The sequence below is a fragment of the Theropithecus gelada genome, chromosome 1 (assembly GCF_003255815.1).
Source record: "Theropithecus gelada isolate Dixy chromosome 1, Tgel_1.0, whole genome shotgun sequence".
Lineage (NCBI taxonomy): Eukaryota > Metazoa > Chordata > Mammalia > Primates > Cercopithecidae > Theropithecus > Theropithecus gelada.
Window position 1 is genome coordinate 115,213,788 of NC_037668.1, and position 15,777 is coordinate 115,229,564.

The following is a 15,777-nucleotide window of genomic DNA, read 5'->3' on the forward strand; positions in this document are numbered from 1 at the left end:
TCCAAGCTTTCACTCTATCACCACATGAATGGACTGGGTTATAAAGATATTGAAGGCTTCTTCCAGTTTTAAAGATTTTGTGGTTCTCACCTCTCTGCTTCTATGTATTAAGAATCACCATGTCTGTGTTTGAGATATCTTGGCAGGGGAGTCAGAGTGGCCTTTTCTCTTAGTAGTATTGCCAAAAGGATATTATAATTTCTACAAGAAACTCATGCTACAAAGCAATAATGGGAATAGATTTGTAAAGTCCTTCACCTGTTCTTTCAGTCCTCTAACTTCCCTCTTTAACTCTTTTTACTTATGCATTCCTTCAATAAATATTTGCTAGACACTTGCTAGCATCAAGAACTGTTCTGAGCACTGGAGAGCAGCTGTGAGTAAGATAGAAATCGTTCTTGTCTTATGGAGCTTACATGCGAGTTGGGGAGGTACAATAAACATCTCAGCAAAGAAAATAAGCAAATAGTTTTAGATAGCAATACATTCTATGAAGGCACTGGAACTTCTCTGAGGGTGATACTTTGGTTAATGATCAGGGAAAAATTCTCTGACAAAGCTACTTTGAGCTGAAACTTGAGCAACATGAAGAGCTGACACAAGAGAGCTCCAGGCAGAGAGCACAACTTGGGCAAAGGCCCTTAGGCTGGAACAGTGTGGTTGTGTTTGGGGGAAGAGACAGAAGGCCATTGTGACTGGAGCAAAATGAACAAGGCAGAGCATTATATGGGAGAAAGTTGGAGGGATGGGTAAGGACCAGATTTAGTAAGGTTTTCTAGGGGTTAAACCCTTTGAATTTTACTCTTAAGTGTGAATTGGAGAGTTTGTAGAAGCAAAATGTTGTGATCTGATTTGTGGGTTTTTTTTTTTTTTTTTTTTTGGTGGAGTCTCACTCTGTCGCCCAGGATGGAGTGCAGTGGCACGATCTTGGCTCACAGCAACCTCCACCTTCCGGGTTCACACCATTCTCCTGCCTCAGCCTCCCGAGTAGCTGGGACTACAGGTGCCCGCCACCACACCCGGCTATTTTTTTTTTTTTTTTTAGTAGAGACGGGGTTTCACCGTGTTAGCCAGGATGGTCTCGATCTCCTGACCTCGTGATCCACCCGCCTCGGCCTCCCAAAGTGCTGAGATTACAGGCGTGAGCCACCGCGCCCGGCCTGATGTGTGTTTTTAAAATATCACTCTGCAGTCCATGCCAGCCATCTGTTTGATGGTTTCCCAGAGGGGGGTTTCAGCATACCTTGGCCACGCTGGCTAATGGCACTAGGTCAGGCTGCTGAGCTGCAGAGGGAGAAGTGTGGGCCTGGAAGAGGAGGCAACAGCTAAGCAAGAAGAATGCTGAGGAATTAGGAAGATGTTGAGGAAGCGGGGCTAACATGTAAGGACCCGCAAACACTGACTCTGAATGAAACGCAGGGTCAAGGGTGGGAGAAATGAGACTGGAGAGAAGACAAGGGTCAGATCAGAAAAACAGTCTTGTCAACCAAGCTGAGGAGATTGGACTTAATCCTAAAGGCAATAGGTTTCTGATGACACAATCAGATTTCTGCTTTAGCTGTTATGTGGATGATGATTAAAGTGGGCAAACTAGGAGCAGAAAGACAAGCTAGGATTGTGACAGGAATCAGGGAAGAGATGGTGGTGGCTTGGAGCAGGGTGGGAGCAGTGCGAATGAGGAAATTTCGTTGGGTCTGAGAGTGGATGAGGTTATGAGCAGTAGGATTTGGAGAGTAACTGTATGTGAGGAAGCAAAGGAGAGTGGGGTTTGGCAGGTGCAGACTTCTCTGACTCTCATGCTTTGAACACCAGAGGTGGAGGGGGCTTCTGGGGCCTCAAGTGAAGCAATCTCTTTTAGTCCCTCTGTCTCAGGTAAATGCTCCCAGACTGTAGCCCGTGTTACTGGACATCGAGGAAAGAGATGAGAAAAGAAAGTAGGGGCCCTTTCCTGAAGGAGATAGAGCAAGATGATTTTCCAGTATTTGTGTTTGCAGTGTAAGAATTTAGTTAGCTCTACCTAGCTGCTAATGTTTTCCAGCTACTAAATCCAGTTCTTTTCCAATAATCATCGATAGCCCTAATCTAACAGCAATGTGTAAAAGCAAGACTTTTGCTTTTGTTGTCTTCAAAATCTCCAGTGCAACACCACTGAGCACCTGTTCTCTGTCAAGCCTTAGAGAGACAAAGAGGAGCCAGGAGCTGGATAGAAAATCTCTTAGAAAAGAAATACCATTTGACCCAGCAATCCCATTACTGGGTATGTGCCTAAAGGAATGTAAATAATCCTGTTTTAAAGATACCTTCACACATATGTTCATTGCAGCACTATTCACAATTGCAAAGACATGGAACCAACCCAATTGCCCATCAATGGTAGACTGGATAAACAAAATGTGGTACATATATACCATGGAATACTATGCAGCCATAAAAAGAAATGAGATCATGTCCTTTGCAGGGATATGGATGAAGCTGGAAGCCATTATCCTCAGCAAACTAATGCAGGAACAGAAAACCAAACACCGCATGTTCTCACATGTAAGTGGGAGCTGAACAATGAGAACACATGGACATAGGGAGGGGAACAACACATCCTGGGGCCTGTTGGGGTGGATGGGGCTGGGGGAGAGCATCAGGATAAATAGATAATGCACGCTTGGCTTAATACCCAGATGATGGATTGATTGCAGCAAATCACCATGGTGCATGTTTACCTATGTAACAAACCTGTACATCCTGCGCATGTACCCTGGAACTTAAAATAAAAAAGTAAAATGTGAAAAAAAAAAAAAAAGGGGAAAAAGAGAATCTCTCGGAAAAGCACTCTGTTTTGCAGATAATCTACCCGCCACCTCCTTCCCGTCCTCCCTCTCCTGTGCCCCTACAGCATCTTGTCACTCTTCTTCTTAATAGTTTTTGAAAAGTTAACAGAGTGAAAAAAACAAGATTTAGGCACACATCATAAAGAAAGCATATAAATATATATCTTGCAGCTTCAGCAACTTGAGTTCATCTCAATTTTCTTCAAGTCAGGGAAACAAAACATAAAAGCAAAACAGAGAAGCATTTCTCAGGCCAGCCCTCAGTCTTGTTTTGAGAAAAGTCTCTCTGATTCTGGAGTTCAGAGACTACTAATGAATGTACAAGAGTGGAGCTCTTTGACATTCGTTGCTTATGGTATTCTTAAGATCCCTATCTTTTTCACTGCATGGCCAGCAAAACTAGAAACTACTTAAGGCAAGATTTTTTTTTTTTTTTTTAAGACTTTGTATAAGCTGTAACCTTGTCTCCTAGGGCAGGGTTATAGAAACAGACCTCGTTTAAAATCCCAAATCTGCTACCACCCAGTAGCTGTATGACATCTTTGGGAGTGTTACTTAACTCCTCTAAGCCTCAGTTTCCTCATCTGTAAAATGGGGATAACTATGGTACCTACCTCATAAGGAAGTATTTAATGGTTAAGAGTACAGACTCTGGGAGCCAGACTGTCTCAGTTCCTACCTGACCTCGGCCACTTACCACGTGGCCTTATGCAACGATTTCACCTCTCTGACCTTCTGTTTCCTCCTCTGCAGAATGGACATAAGCAAGATGCCTGCCTCATTGGGTTGTTATGAGGATTGTAAAGCATTTATAACCCGCTTGTATGAAGGGGTTCTCCCAAGAAGTGGGCCCCTAGGGAAGCACTCTTCACATAGCAAGTGCTTTTCCAGTATTTGCTAAATAAATAAAAAGGACATTTGAGAAGATTAAATAAGAAACGGTATAAAGCCAAATGGCTAGCATAGAGTCAGTAATTGAGATTTGCAACCCCAGTCTGTACGCTGACCCCAGCCTGTCTCAGGACTGGGCACATGGTCAGTGTTAGGCAGGTATTGATTGGTGACACTCTAATCAACTCCAAGTGCCTCTGGGCCTCCAGGTTTCTGTTCTTTCTTTGCAAGTATAAGCTGGTACTGATTTCAGAGCTCGTGAGGGGAGATGTGATTTTCCTTATTTACTAACATTTACTTGGACTGGTGTCTGGGACACCCAAAATATGTTATGAATCAGTCAGAGGATAACAAGATCTGCAGTACTGTACAGATTACTCACTAATTTGACATTTGGGGAATTTTTGCAAAATGTTAGGGAACATTTGACAAGATGCAAATTGCTATATCCAAAAAGTACGTTTGACTCTGAGGATGGGTGGCACTCTCCCCTGATGTGGTTACATCCGTTCCTAGCACCAGCTGTTGCTTCCTGAAAAAGTAGCTTGTTCTGTTTTTCCCTCCTTGAAGGAAACAGTGCTGGAATTTTCCTCTGAAAACAACAAAAATTCATTGAGCACCTTCTATGTGTCAGGTGTCTTGTGTCATTTAATATTCACAGTAATCCTATGAGGTACATACCATTAGCATCTCTATTTTTCCAGTGAGGAGTCTGGGATTCAGAGAGGTTAAGCAACTTGCTTAACGCTACACAGCTCTGAAATTCCTAAGCTAGAATTGGAATCTGGGTTCAAATCTCCAAAGGCTGAATTCCAGTCCAGCAACCTGTCTCTCACACCACCAGGGAGCATCACCAGGTTCCGACTGGGTACTCCCACAATTAGGAGGGATGGAGGAGAGAAAAATGTCTTGGTAAGTCTTAGTTTTAAACAACTGGTCAGCAACTCTGGCCATAAATATTAATACTTGTTCTACACTGTTTTATACCAAGACCTGAATTTGTTGGTAACCTAGTGCTTTGAAGAGCTTTCTCTTATTGTGACATTGTTTTCTAAGACAAGCAATGAAGACTGTGTTAGGGGAACAAGAACTGCCCACCCAGGCCCCCATCCTCAAGGCACCATTATCACTCTTGCATTATTTTTGGCATTGTACCATCTTACTGAGGCTTACCATACCCTGTGAGTCATGTTTTCTCCTGGCTTCATGTAGGTTATGGGAGAACCAAGGGGCATATGTGTAGGATCTGGGTGTGAGGAATATAGGATACCCAGAGAACAGGAAAAGGGCTCTTGGGAAAACTCTGGTTCCTAGGGGTGGCTCTCTGGGGAACCCAGTTGTGTGAAAGAGCCATCCCAAGCAGAGGGCTCTTAGAGAGGAACTACACACATCAAAAGCACACACAAAAATTGCCTTGTTCCAAAGGCATACTCTTCACTTACCATTTTAAATGAAAGAAAAATACATATTTTGCAAGAGGTAAGAGACTCCTAGGATTTTTAATTTGTTCCTTTCATTGTTCTCCACTATCTTTGTAGGTATGTCAGACCTGCCCAAATGAATGGTCGGTTTCTCAAGACAGAAACTGAATGCTCTATACCTTGTGTTCACCCCAAACTGCCATGTAGTGTTGTGTATGTGGTAAGTGCTTAATAACTACTTGTTGAAATGAAAGTGACCCCTGGAACAAATCCATCCAATGAATTTTAATTTGTTAGTACTTTAAGTATTGATAGTGACTAGGTTCTTTTCTTCACTATTTAGGAGCATTTAGAATAGGTTTTTTTTTTTTTTTTTTCAATAATGCTGTAAAAAATGAAATAGAGATATATTTCCAGTATCTGGAGCAAAAAAGCCAGAACAAAAATTCCCCACCTTTTTGACTATGGAATTATTTTTTAAAATTATTATTATTATACTTTAAATTCTGGGATACATGTGCAGAATGTGCAGGTTTGTTACATAGGTATACACATGCCATGGTGGTTTGCTGTACCCATTGACCCGTCATCTACATTAGGTATTTCTCCTAATGCTATCTCTCCCCTAGTCCTGCACCCCCTGACAGGCCACAGTGTGTGATGTTCCCCTCTCTGTGTCCATGTGTTCTCATTGTTCAACTCCCACTTATGAGTGAGAACATGCAGTGTATGGTTTTCTGTTCCTGTGTTAGTTTGCTGAGAATGATGGTTTCCAGCTTCATCCATGTCCCTGCAAAGGACATGAACTCATCGTTTTAAATTGCTGCATAGTATTCCATTGTGTATGTGTGCCACATTTTCTTTATCCAGTCTATCATTGATTGGCATTTGGGTTGATTCCAAGTCTTTACTATAGTGAATAGTGCTGCAATAAACATATGTGTGCATGTGTCTTTATAGTAGAATGATTTATAATCCTTTGGGTATATACCCAGTAATGGGATTGCTGGGTCAAATGGTATTTCTAGTTCTAGATCCTTGAGGAATCTCCAAACTGTCGTCCACAATAGTTGAACTAATTTACACTCCCACCAACAGTGTAAAAGTGTTCCTATTTCTCCACATCCTCTCCAGCATCTGTTGTTTCTTGACTTTTTAATGATCGTCATTCTAACTGGCATGAGATGGTATGTCACTGTGGTTTTGATTTGCATTTCTCTAATGACTAGTGATGATGAGCTTCTTTTCATATGTTTGTTGGCCACATAAATGTCTTCTTTTGAGAAGTGTCTGCTCATATCCTTTGCCCACTTTTTGATGGGGTTGGGTTGTTTGTTTTTTTCTTGTAAATTTTTTAAAGTTCCTTGTGGATTCTGGATATTAGCCCTCTGTCAGATGGATAGATTGTAAAATTTTTCTCCTATTCTGTAGGTTGCCTGTTCACTCTGATAGTTTCTTTTGCTGTGCAAAAACTCTTTAGTTTAATTAAATGCCATTTGTCAATTTTGGCTTTTGTGGTCATTGCTTTTAGTTTTATAGTCATGAAGTCCTTGCCCATGCCTATGTCCTGCATGGTATTAACTAGGTTTTCTTCTAGGGTTTTCATGGTTTTAGGTCTTACATTTAAGTCTTTAATGCATCTTGAATTAATTTTTGTATAAGGCCTAAGGAAGGGGTCCAGTTTCAGTTTTCTACATATGGCTAACCAGTTTTCTCAACACCATTTATTAAATAAGGAATGCTTTCCCCATTGCTTGTTTTTGTCAGGTTTGTCAAAGATCAGATGGTTGTAGATGTGTGGCATTATTTTTGAGGCCTCTGTTCTGTTCCATTGGTCTATATATCTCTTTTGGTACTAGTACCATGCTGTTTGGCTACTGTAGCCTTATAGTATAGTTTGAAGTCAGGTAGCATGATGCCTCCAGTTTTGTTCTTTTTCTTAGGATTGTCTTGGCTGTATGGACTCTTTTTTGGTTCCATATGAACTTTAAAGCAGTTTTTGCTAATTCTGTGAAGAAAGTCAACGTAGCTTGATAGGGATAGCATTGATTCTATAAATTACTTTGGGCGGTATGGCCATTTTCATGATACTGATTCTTCCTATCCATGAGCATGGAATGTTTTTCCATTTGTTTGTGTCCTCTCTTATTTCCTTGAGCAGTGGTTTGTAGCTGTCCTTGAAGAGGTCCTTCACATCATTTGTAAGTTGTATTCCTAGGTATTTTATTCTCTTTATAGCAGTTGTGAATGGGAGTTCACTCATTATTTGGCTTTCTGTTTGTCTATTATTGGTGTATAGGAATGCCTGTGATTTTTGCACATTGATTTTGTATCCTGAGACTTTGCTGAAGTTGCTTGTCAGCTTAAGGAGATTTTGGGCTGCGTTTTCTAAATATACAATCATGTCATCTGCAAACAGGGACAATTTGACTTCCTCTCTTCCTATTTGAATGCCCTTTATTTCTTTCTGTTGCCTGATTGCCCTGGCCAGAACTTCCAATACTATGTTGAATGGGAGTGGTGAGAGAGGGCATCCTTGTTTTGTGCTGGTTTTCAAAGGTAATGCTTCCGCTTTTGCCCATTCAGTATGATATTTGCTGTGGGTTTGTCATAAATGGCTCTTATTATTTTGAGATATGTTCCATCAATACCTAGTTTATTGAGAATTTTTAGCATGATGGGGTGTTTAATTTTATCCAAGGCCTTTTCTGCATCTATTGAGATAATCATGTGGTTTTTGTCATTGGTTCTGTCTGTGTGATGGATTACATTTATTGATTTGTGTATGTTGAACCAGCCTTGCATCCCAGGGATGAAACCCACTTGATCGTGGTGGATAAGTTTTTTGATGTGTTGCTGGATTTGGTTTGCCAATATTTTAATGATGATCTTCGCATAGATGTCCATCAGGGATATTGGCCTGAAATTTTCTTTTTTTGTTGTGTCTCTGCCAGGTTTTGGTATCAGGATGATGTTGGCCTCATAATCTTAGCAGTTGTAACTTAATTAAGAGTGCTAATTCCAAATGCAAACTGGTGGATAGATGGGTTTATTTTTCTGGGACTTAATTACTTTAGAAGTGGTCCAAGTAAAGCTGGCCTTGTTTAAAGTCTCTTTGAACACTGTCTGAATGGTCTCCTAAATGTCATCTTTAGAGGCAAGGAGACAGCATAGGCTAGCGAGTCTAGCACTGCCCTGGTTATCTATAGGCCTTGGTACTGAGTCTGGATTTGTTTCTAATTGGCCAGTTAAGCTGATTCAGGTCTCTAGAGCACTCTGAACTCATCTGTAAAATGGGGAAATTGAATGAGATGACCTCTCAACCCTTTCCAGGCTTTGTGTTCTTCAGATCCCTGGTAGTTTGAAGGTGGAAGGTGCCACCAAGCTTCTCATGATGCCCAACCACTGCCTGCACCATCCGGCTCTCTAAGGGTTGTGCTCAAAACATTGCTTTGGGCCTCTCTGGAGAAGGGGCTTTCGTTTTCGGTGTCCTATTATTAACCTTTTTCCAAGCTCTGTTTTCCAAGTTTAGGTCGGCTCATCAGAGTTGAACATGGACTGTTTGGATTTTTGCCCAATCTGTTCTCTGAGCCTGATAGCACATTCATTACTCCCTGCCCATGGTTTCTGCTAAATGACCTCGTTAGTGCTCTAATTACATGTTGCTCTTCAGAAAGTTGGGGGTGGTGGATGAGTTAAGAAAGGCTGAGCACTGAGATGGAGTACATTGTAAACACACTGAATGAGGCCTACCTTCCCCTGGCCTGATTACCCATGGGGAGTTGGAAGGGAAGAGTTGTGCTTTTCCTCTTCTCTTCCTTTTTCAGTACACATCAAAACATAATAATAACACATACTAAATGTGTTGGTAGTAGTTGGTAATACATGAATTTGAAAGCTGGATGGTGATAGTTTTACAACTTAATTTATGTGGAACCAGAGAACGAAAAAAACCAAAAACCAAAACAACCTAGAGGAGAAAGAAATGAAAACAAATGTTTTTCTGAGCACCTACCATGTGCTCATGTAAGGTTTTTGTTCATCCTGCCAACAGCCCTATGGGCTAGTTATGCTAGTACTAATGAAGAAGTAGAGTCAGAGAGGCTTCATTATTTTCCAAGGTGACAAAACAAGTATGTGGGAGCATTGGGAATTGAACCCAGGTGTGTCTGATTCCAAATCTCAATATTCCATGCTACCTCTCCATTCATTCATGCATTCGTCCAACAAATATACTCTGATCTCTATTCTATGACTAAATATAATCTCAGAGTTTCTGTACTACTATTTCAGAATTAATTCTACAAATTCCTCAGATGAATCTAAACGCGTAGTGGTATATTCTTCCCTTGTGATTTTCTCTGTCCATTTAGGTTTCTTATACTTCTGCCTTGGAGATCAGATCACAGATCTGAGATGCAAGACCCTGAGGAGTTTATTTATTTATTTAGAGAAGGAGTCTCGCTTTGTCACCCAGGCTGGAGTGCAGTGGCAGGATCTCGGCTCGCTGCAAGCTCCACCTCCCAGGTTCATGCCATTCTCCTGCCTCAGCCTTCCGAGTAGGTGGGAGTACAGGCGCCCGCCACCACACCTGGCCAATTTTTTGTATTTTTAGTAGAGGCGGGGTTTCACTGTGTTAGCCGGGATGGTCTTGATCTCCTGACCTCATGATCTGCCCGCCTCGGCCTCCCAAAGTGCTGGGATTACAGGAGTGAGCCACCGCACCCGGCCCCTGAGGGGTATATTTAAAGATTACCCTGAGCTAACTTCTTATTTTTCCATTAAGAAAACAAGTTCAATGACTTGTTGAAGTGGTTAAGTAGGGCCTGTTCTTTTCACTATGCTGTATAATGGGGATGCCAAGAGCAGAGCTGAATTTACTTGGGGTACAGAGAAAGGAAGATTGTGTGTCATAACAAACATGAAGAATTTCAAATGCTTAATGGGACAGTTCACCTTAGGCTGTGTGTGCACGTGACAAGAGGTTCTATACCCATCACGCATGGAGACTGATTAGCAAGTGACTTTAACTTAAGTCTGTTAACTACAAAACCACGAGGGTCAAATTTTAATGAAAGAGAACTTGTCTTCCAGACTGGATATCTTAAGTGTGTGTTGTTTGTTTGTTTGTTTATTTGTTTTCTGAAGCTTCCTGTTGGGTGATGTTGAGGTGAACTAGTAGAGTCAAATCTTTTACTTGTTTCTCCCGAATTCTCATGGCCACATTTTTCTGAAAGTGGCAAATGCAGTATGTTGAGTGATGAGAGACGTTCACACTTAGGACAGAATAGATGATGATGTGATAGTAATGTTAACAGGATGCAACTTCAACCATGTGATGAACTTTCTTAAAACAGGGGTTCTTACCCATCTGATTACTAATTAGTATTTCAACATAGAAATTGGAATTTGCAAACCAAGCATCTTAAAACATGTGAGTATTGTTTGTTTGACAGACTGTCAAGACACGTGTGCAGCCTTAAGGTATTAGTTTATTCTATAGCAATCAAGTTGTTATTGTAACTACAAGAAAACCGGAAAAATAAGAATTTTCACAGTCAAATCATCCATTGGAAAGAAATTATATTTTAAAAAAAACCCAAAGAACAAAACTTTGAGCTATACCCTCAATCTATATAGTATGTTTGCTGAATTGGGGGTGTGAAACAGCAGGAAACCATTACTGCATGCGATCATAGTTGTAATGATTCTACTATAACATAATAAACCTATACTATGTATGCCTCAAAATAAATTATAGATCCCATAGTAAAAAGCAACTTCTTATTCAACATTTATCAATTGGGAGAACTGCTCCCTTCTTCTGCAAAAAAGTCATTAAGCTGCATGTTTCACCACAGAATAACTTTTGGAAGAATTATTTAAACCTTCTACTTGCATTCCTCTTCTATTTTTAATAACCAAAAACATACACAAGAGATGTAAATATACCTCTAGAATTTTTGAATGACTGGACAAAGCAGTGTTAAAAATTCAACAGCACTAATTACTAGCTGAGCAGTATAAAAACCTCTGAATAAATGTCAGCCTAGGAGATAAGCTCTTATCTTAATCTAATGACTCCACAGACTTAATTTGTCAGGCCAGCCTAGTTGATGAAAAACAGGTTTCTATTCTCCAGTGTTAGCAGGAACATCTTTCCAAATCTTTGAAGTTGGATAGTAATACCATCAGTGTCATCCTGTAAAAATCTTGTGACCAAGCCAATTTAATTCCTATTGTCCTGTTACACTAATTAAAGTTGTTCCATCCCTCTTGGACAAATATCTAAAAGTGAAACCAGTGTATTTTTACATTTGCTACATTTTGAACTAACCCTCAAGTCCCCGTGTTTTGTGCTTTTTTTTCCTCATAGTATTGGATCATCAGGGACCATCTATCTTCTTTTGAGAAAGCTGAGATTTCCAGAGAAATCCATTAATTCAGAGGAATCCGTTAATTGAGTGGCTGTGTAGCAGAGTGGTTACGAGTACGGACTCTGAGATAGAAAGGCATGGGGAAATTTTTGCTCTATCATTTGCAAGCTGTGTGACTTTGGATAAACTTTCTAAACTTTGCTAACCTCAATTTAATTATCTGTAAAATGGGGGATAATCATAGATATTGTGAGGGTTAAATAATATAATCCATATTAAGAATTTAGAGTGCCTGAGTCTTATACTTAAACAGTTATTCATTCATTAACTCATTAGTTCATTCAACCAACAAATACATACTGAGTACTAACAAGTCTATAACACATGCTAGGTGTTATAGGACATAAGAAGAACCAAAAGGCGAGGCCCTTTGCCTTTGTAGGACTTTGAATAAACTTTCTGCTTGAGGAAGCCCAAGCCTGACATAATGAGCTGATCTCACTACACCTGGATAGGATTGCCACAGATTTATCAGGACTTTCCACCTAAACTCCATTGTGAACCCTGTGGCTGGCTTTTCAGTAAAATGGGGATGTAAATTTCCATCTCCAAAGTGTGTTATGCACATGGCATAAGATAATATATGGGGGACAGCCAGATGTTGGTGGCCTCTCAGTTCCTTGTCTCTCTCATCCCTGTGGCCCACAATCACACGCATGGTACTCATGATACAAACATATCTAGTGAGTTCTCCCATCTTGTTTCATCCTAGTATTATCAGTCAGTGTAATGTCCCTTAAAGCAGTCCATATCCTCTCTGCTCAATCCCCTTCTGATGACTTGAGCTGCACCCTATTGATGCTATGTGTTTTTTGCATGGCACTTGAAGATACTTGTTGATCATTGTTTCTTTGATTTCTCATTGTAATGGAATGTGATGACACAATTTCTCTCAAACTTCTTGAGATTCATGCATATATTTAAAAAGTGGCACGCACCTGTAGTCCCAGCTACACGCGAGGCTGAGGCAGGAGAATCGCTTGAACCTGGCAGGCAAAGGTTGCAGTGAGCTGAGATCGCACCACTGCTCTCCAGCCTGGGCTACAGAGTACTACTCCGTCTCAGAAAACAAAACAAAAAAGAGTATGTACTGAGAGGCTATACTAGGAATCCCACTAGGTATTCAGACACCCAAATATGTAAGATGCAGCCCCTACCCTTTGGGAACTTGGCAGTGTGAGGTACATGCTGTGACAGAGACGCCTGGAGTTCAGGGGGAGCAGATTGGGTATGGGAAGGGGGGCATTCAACTCAGACTGGCACTCAGGGAAGGTTCTCCGGAAAAGAGGAATAGGGCTTACCTCTGAAAACTCATTAACAGTCCATTGAGGAAAGGTGTTGGGAAAGGATTCCAGGTTGAGAAATCAGCGTGTGCACATGGAAGGAAGTGGTTCAGTAGAGGAGTGAAGGACCTAGGTGGCGGCATGCTGGGAGATGAGGTGACACTGAAAGATCGTAAAGGTCTTATGTGATGAGGAGTTAGAACTCCATCCTGCAAGCAACAGGACCCACTGATAAATTTTAAGGCTCTTAATTTTCATTAACATGGGTCTGGGACCCAGAAAGCAGTTTGTGTCTGTGTTTTGAGTTTCTCCTTACCACTTTCATGACCTCTGATTACATTATCTTCCATCTGGCTCTCAGCCAGTCCCTCTCTTCCTAGTCTCTTGTCTGTTCTGCTATACCCAGAGCTGCTTCTCCTTTGAAAACTCCAGCAGCAGCATTCCCTTCCCTAGTCACCATCTCTAACTCTCCACCTTGTCCTTTCCTTCTCTCCTGCAAAGGCTGCTCCCATCAAGCCTCAGAGTCACAGTCATTCCTTGACCCTGTCTACTCTCCCGGTCCTCCTGCCCTTTCTGGGCTTTATTTCCCATCCTACCTGGGCAGGATCCCATAGTGGTTTCTCCTACCACCTTGTTAATCCCCTCCCACCTCCAATCTTTAACTTCATCCGTTCCTGTCATTGGCTGGAGAAAATGGAACAGCATTGGCTGTTAATTCCACTTATCATTTATGGTATCCAGTTTTAAGTTGAGTTCTCAGTATGGCCCTTTTCCTCGACTCTAGTAGATTTCCATTCCTATTCCTTACTGACACATTGTTTTAGGCTATTACTGTTTGTATGAGACAGGTTTGGTGGGCATGCCTAATGTGCTCTGGGAACTGTCCTCTAGATAGCTACATTCCTCAGTGTGTAACCCATCCCCTGCCCCAATCTTGACACAGATATTTGGACAAAAGATAGACATTTGATGCCCAAATCCCAGTAAGGCAATGTATTGACTGACCATTGGCCAATCAAAATTTCTTTTGACAGTTTGTTCCTCTGTCATTTACATAGACTGCCTGTTACTTGAGCTACCTTCAATGGGTCTATTACTTTTGACTCAAAATGGTTGGCAAGATCATCCCATCCCTGAAGTCTCAACCCTACTCCTGCTCCCCTCATTCTTGCTATTACATTTTAGGAAGAAAATAGAGGCACTCGTACCTGGTTTCTTTCTCAAAATACAATGAGAATTTATCTACATTTATTGACTTATTGTTGATATTTCATTTTATGCTTTCTATTTATTATGTTTTTCTTTTAGTTTGTTTTTCTCCTTTCTTGCTATTTTGGGGTTGAGATTTTTGTTCGTTTGTTTGAGACAGTGTCTTGATCTTGTCGCCCAGGCTGGAGTGCAGTGGCACAATCTCAGCTCACTGCAACCTCTGCCTCCTGGGTTCAGAGGATTCTCCTGTCTCGGCCTCCCAAGTAGCTGAGATTACAGGTGCCTGCCACCACATCCAGCAAATTTTTTAGTAGAGACAGGGTTTCACCATGTTGGCCAGGCTGGTCTTGAACTCCTGTCCTCAGGTGATCTGCCCCCTCGGTCTCCCAAAGTGCTGGGATTACAGGCGTGAGCTACCTCGCCCAGCCTTGATTGAATTTTGTTTATTCCTTCTTCTTCCATTTGTTTGGAACATATATTTATGATTTCTATTCTTTTAATAATTTTTCTTAGACTTTTAACAGACACATTTAAATTTACATTTTTCTCTCAAAGCTTAAAAGTATCTCTATCATTCTCTAGCCGGAAACATTAACTTTCATCTAAATGAACTTCCATCACTGCTATACTAGAATTATCTAGTATTAGAGTTCTACCTTGTTTCTAAGTATAGAAATTACTTGTATTATTGTTTATAATTCTTATTTATATTTACTAATATGTTTTACAAAATTTTCCACATACATTTGCTTCCTTTTTTAAAAAAAATTTAGTATTTTTTTCCATACTAAATACGTATTATGTAGAGGTGGTTTTTTTTTTTTTTTGATTCTGTTTTTAAAGAAAGAGTTTATGGTGGCCAGGCGCTGTGGCTCACGCCTGTAATCCCAGCACTTTGGGAGGCCGAGGCGGTTGGATCACGAGGTCAGGAGATTGAGACCATCCTGGCTAACACCGTGAAACCCCATCTCTACTAAAAATACAAAAAATTATCCTGGCGCAGTGGCGGGCACCTGTAATCCCAGCTACTCTGGAGGCTGAGGCAGGAGAACGGCCTGAACCCGGGAGGCGGAGCTTGCAGTGAGCTGAGATCGCGCCACTGCACTCCAGCCTGGGCGACAGAGCGAGACTCCGTCTCAAAAAAAAAAAAAAAAAAAAAGAAAAGAAAAAGAAAGGGTTTACGGTAAATAATTTTCTGAATCTAACCTGTTGAATGGTAGTTTGTAGAGAGTTTCAAACTCAGTGTTTTTTCTTGGCACTATTATTCCACAGACTTAAGAAATTTTTTTTTTAACTTTAAAAATGTTTATTGTAGGTTCAGGGATACATGTGCAAGTTTATTATGTCAGTAAATGTGTGTCATGGGAGTTTGTTGTACAGATTCTTTTGTCACCGAGGTACTAAGCCTAGTGCCTAATAGTTATTTTTTCTATTCCTCTCCCTCCTCTCACCCTTCACCAGTGTCTGTTGTTCCCTTCTTTGTGTCCATGAGTTCTCATCATTTGGCTCCTACTTACAACTGAGAACATGCAATATGTGGTTTTATGCTCCTGCGTGAGTTTGTTAAGGATGATGGTCTCTAGCTCCATCCATGTTCCCACAGAAGACATGATCTCATTCTTTTCAATGGCTGTATAGATTCCATGGTGTACATGTACCACATTTTCTTTATCCACTCTGTCCTTGATGGGCATTTAGGTTGATTCCATGCTTT

At 40.9% G+C, this 15,777-nt stretch overlaps 1 long non-coding RNA gene across 1 annotated transcript in view; it reads right to left on the reverse strand.

Annotated features, from left to right (window-relative positions):
• The window catches only part of LOC112606954, an 18,535-nt gene extending 5,576 nt beyond the window's left edge, over nucleotides 1-12,959 (reverse strand). Inside the window, exon 1 of the long non-coding RNA XR_003115714.1 lies at nucleotides 12,873-12,959. This is a non-coding gene — a long non-coding RNA (uncharacterized LOC112606954). The remainder of the gene's footprint in view (nucleotides 1-12,872) is intronic.
• Nucleotides 12,960-15,777: the final 2,818 nt, after the last annotated feature.